Source organism: Clupea harengus, chromosome 1 (assembly GCF_900700415.2).
Source record: "Clupea harengus chromosome 1, Ch_v2.0.2, whole genome shotgun sequence".
In the NCBI taxonomy this organism is placed as follows: domain Eukaryota; kingdom Metazoa; phylum Chordata; class Actinopteri; order Clupeiformes; family Clupeidae; genus Clupea; species Clupea harengus.
Window position 1 is genome coordinate 1,156,402 of NC_045152.1, and position 5,000 is coordinate 1,161,401.

Consider the following 5,000-nt stretch of genomic DNA (forward strand, 5'->3'; position numbering starts at 1 on the left):
CAGGCATGGCTGCAGTCGTGGCTCCAGTGCTCAGGCCCAGAGACGCCAGGGAGATAGGCAGCCTTCAGTGTGAGCAGAGTCGGGGTGGCCAGAAGGCAGTGACGCACTCCTCCCCCCTTTTCTCTCTATCTCGCTTTCCTTCTCTCTCTCTCTCTCTCTCTCTCTCTCTCTCCAGAAACACCTGTGACTCACTCTGTTACTGGGAAATCTCAACATCTCTCTCTCTCTCTCTCTCCCCCCCCATCCCCCTCTCTCCTGTTCTCATTTTCCAGTCTTAGGTCATCTGTGTACTGAAGGGAATACGGTATCATTGGAGTTGGTTATGTGGACTGAAGCACGGGTTGTGATCATAGCAACTTTAGACAGCTCTGTGACAGACATTTGATCAAGTCTGTCGTCAGACCATTGTTCAAGTTCTTGATCCCGAGGGGTCATTTTATCTAAGTATGTTTGTGGCATAGCACTTGGAGCTTCCTTCTTGTATTTCTCAGGAGGCCTGCGGGTCTCTATGGTAATCTTACTTTATGTTTGTCCTTTTGTGTGCTTCATTTAGGTTTTACACATTTTCATAGACCACTGCAACTGAATTGTGAATTCTGAATTATTTTGGCAGTTGGAAACCTACAAAGCTTCCTCTTGGAAAATATGACTAATGAAATGGTCAACTCTGAGACTGCACAACATGGCAACACAACAGAATGGACAGATACTCTACAGTGGCAGTATATCTATTTTACATCACACACACACACACAACAGTAAAGGGAGCTCAGCATTCCTCCAGTAATTCGTACGCAACATTACACACACACAAGCACACACAACCGTAGACGAGCTCAGTATTTCTCCAGTAACTCATACACAACATTACACATGTACGCACACACACACACACACACACACACACACACACACACACACACACACACACACGAACACACAAAAGTAGAGGGAGCTCAGTATTCCTTCAACATTACACATCTACGCACGCACGCACACGCACGTGCACAAACACACAAACACACACATGCATGCACACACAAACACCCGCACACACACACACACACATGTACATACACACACACACTGATGCACACACATATACACATACACATACAGGCTCACAGAACCAAACACAGGTGCAATCACACCTCTATACCCTCACACAAGTGAGAATGTACACACATACACACTAGCACACACAATCATATCTCCCCACAAAGCCTAATTTGCGCTGTGTCAAAATCTTCCACTGCCACATCCTGTCTACACTGCTTATGGGGCACAGTCACTGTATGCTGTGAATCTGTACTGGGAACAGCCAGTAGTGGATCATGGAGACCAGCTGAGACTCCTGTTGGAATCGATGGGTATCCCAAACTCCATTAATAACGGTGAGCACCCTTGGTCATAGGTCTGGCGGGACAGGTCACTTTTAGTGATGCGTGAGAGAGATTGCAAATCAAAGGCGATCGATGGCAGCGCCTCCCAAGATTAAAAAGATGGCTTTATACTGCGGTGACCCGCAGAGAGCCCAGGTGACATGACTGCCTTTAGAGTGAGACTCAGGAGGGTTGGACGAGGACCAGGAGGAGACAGATAGATACGGGGAACAATAACAACATAGGTGTGTGTGTGTGTGTTTGTGTGTGTGTGTGTGTGTGTGTGAGTGTGTGTGTGTGTGTGTGTGTGTGTGTGTGTGTGTGTGTGTGAGTGTGAGTGTGTGTGTGTGTGTGTGTGTGTGTGTGTGTGTGTGTGAGTGTGAGTGTGTGTGTGTGTGTGTGTGTGTGTGAGTGTGAGTGTGTGTGTGTTTGTGTGTGTGTGTGTGTGTGTGTGTGTGTGTGTGTGTGTGTGTGTGTGTGTGTGTGTGTGTGTGTGTGTGTGACACTTGACTGAAGTTACCCCTCGAGGACAGCTGGAACATTGTCTGCAGTGCCGGCCGGGTATTGGAACATTCACCTGTAACTATACTGCTTGTAGACATTCCTCTGTTTTGGTCACTTCACAGCAAAGTAAACTGGCAGTCCAATCCCTTTTGTATTGGTGACATGAGCAAAGAAATCCCTAGTTTACCACAGCAGAATTAAGTGTAAAGTAGAGTGTTGCTGGATTTTGTGAAGACGACAACTGTGGCTGTAACATTGTAACAACACAGTTTCTTGTTCATGATTATAGCTTTAGTTTATTCTCATGAAGACATTGGGAACACTAGTGATGACAGATGAGAGAGTGTGTGTGTGTGTGTGTGTGTGTGTGTGTGTGTGTGTGTGTGTGTGTGTGTGTGTGTGTGTGTGTGTTGTGTGTGTGTGTGAGAGAGAGAGAGTGAGTGAGAGAGCGAGTCAGTAGCAGGGAGGTGAAACTTGCTGGAGAGATCACGACCCACAAGCCCTTATGGCACCCTGACTCATAACACTGCAGCCTCTGTCCTTTGCTACGCAGTCAGTTGAGATGTATACACACACACACACACACAAACACACACACACACACACACACACACACACACACACACACACACACACACACACACACACAAACACAAACCCATTTTTGTTGCACATGTCACCAAAATGAACAGTGATTACATTACAGGCTTTGGGAAAGGAAAGGAAATGTGTTTAGCACATGAGACAGGGGGATTGTACAAAGGTTACACGAGCGATCCCCCATAGCTAAGCACACAGGAATTCACAATCGTTTAATAAATGCTGGCATCATTAACTGCAGGTGTCAGCCTCTTTCTTACTAAGCCCACTAAGCTTTTGTGTGCGTAAACATTTTGAAATGATTTTGTCAATGTTTCATTAGATGTAACTTCCTTCAAATAACGCTTAAATAGATGCATATACCTTTGGTGCATTGATTTTTCCAGCCTGCTGCCGTGTAGAGTGTCGTGGCAGGTCTCTGGAGTGTGTGTGTGTGTGTGTGTGTGTGTGTGTGTGTTGGGGAGGGGGCTGTAAATAGAAAGTGACAGCGACAGGAGCAGTGGGGATCAAGTGGCGGGATCAGGGTCTACCTCCCTCAGTCAGTTCACCTGCAGGGCTACATGCTGACAACTGTAGCCTGTGACTGGAATAACTGAGCAGATGATGGATAAACTGACTGATATCTTAAACTATTTCACAGTTTCACAACTATAAGAGCTAAATCCATATGATAGTCACATTAAGATGAATCCCCACTGCAAGTGGCTGTGTTGATAGATAGTCGTGTGTTGGTGACGTGGTTGGTTACGTTACTGTTGATCATCTGTCCATCATCGTATAAAGCCCGCCTTGACAATTTGATTGGTACGGCAATGTCTGGGCCGCAGATAATTTCTCCTCAATGGAGTAATGCCAGACCGAACTTCCCAACCAAAAAATGTATGGGCGGGGCTAAGTTCGGTCTGGTATCCAGGCTACAGTTTCACAACTATAAGAGCTAAATCCATATGATAGTCACATTAAGATGAATCCCCACTGCAAGTGGCTGCGTTGATAGATAGTCTAGCTTTTTTTTTTTTTTTTTTTAAATGATTGTTCTGTAGCATTGTGCTAATGTTCCCTTTGCTGTCCAGTCATGTCAGCCATTGAGACATTAGGGGGGCAGTTAGCGGAGAGAGGGGGGGGCAAACGCCAGAAACACAACACACTTCTACTCTCTTCCACCTTAAAGATGCAGTCCGCGATTCGGTTTCGGTTTTACGAAAGATTGTTGATATGTTGTGCTCGGCCAATCAAATCACACCCTTACCCATCCTCCCTGCTCCTGAAGCATGTGTGTTGATTGGCTCAGACTGGGTCCGAATAGTGAATAGTCCTCCGGGATGTCACTTTGAAAGGTTTTTACACAGATGTGGAATCTGCATTAGGAAAGGACAGACCTAGCTAAAATCTGCAAAAGCTGTTGATGTGTGTGTGCATGAATACAAACAGCATTATTATCAGGATGAACAGAAACAAGTCTGTACATTTCTCAAGGTCATGTTTGATGGCCGTCTTTGAATTTCACCTTTTAGTTATGAAAGCACTTTCTTGTTGGAGTACTTATTTCCGCTTTTCATTTTCCATTTTTCCATCTCACAGTTTCTCAAATGGCTTCACATATTGTACCTCTTGAAAACAGCCTCTTAATCACGGGGGAAATTCACCAAAAAGAGATCCGCTCAGAGCTGCTTCACCCTATGCAACCTGCGATGCACCCCAACCCCCATCCCTGGGTTTAGTCCTGTACCCATCAAGACACTGTCACAGGGAAAAAAACAACCTCAGAAATGTATTGTTACCTATATATCACCTGTTTTTTGTGTATCGGTGTCCATCAAAATCATACCCTTGTAGCTGCAGTGAGACACATGTGGTTTCCAGCTCCCTGTACAAGTAGTACAGTAAGCTCCATCCCACAGACTTTCCATCACCTTTGCATTCATTTACATTTAGTCATTTAGCAGACGCTTTTATCCAAAGCGACTTACATATGTGCAACTTACAATGTATACACATTTTACATTTTACACTGATGGCACACTGCACATCAGGAGCAATTAGGGTTTCAGTGTCTTGCTCAAGGACGCTTTAACAGGGAATCGAACTAGCAACCTTCTGATTACTAAACGACTTCTTTACCTCCTGTACCACTGCATTCACCATTGGAAGACCTTAAGGATGGCATATGCCAAGCCCACTGCTCATGGGGAATCTCAAGTCCCTGGTCAGTCACCTGGCCGAAGATGTCGTCCACGTGTAGACCCACTTCTCAAGAAACATGCTATATTTTTGGACGCATGCTGTTGTTGTCCTTACATCATCACAGAGGATAGAATTACCAAACCAGGAAATGTGCCCTCCGTGGCTATTTGTTTCCCCCGTGTCACAGAAAAAGCGGCGTGTTTTTAGTCACGTCACTGGCTGAATCATTCTTCAGGTTATAAATAAACACCACAAAGAAATAAGTAAGCGACCCAAACAAACAAATAAATAAATACATTTCTTGACCTTCCAGAGAGTTCTCAGTGGGTA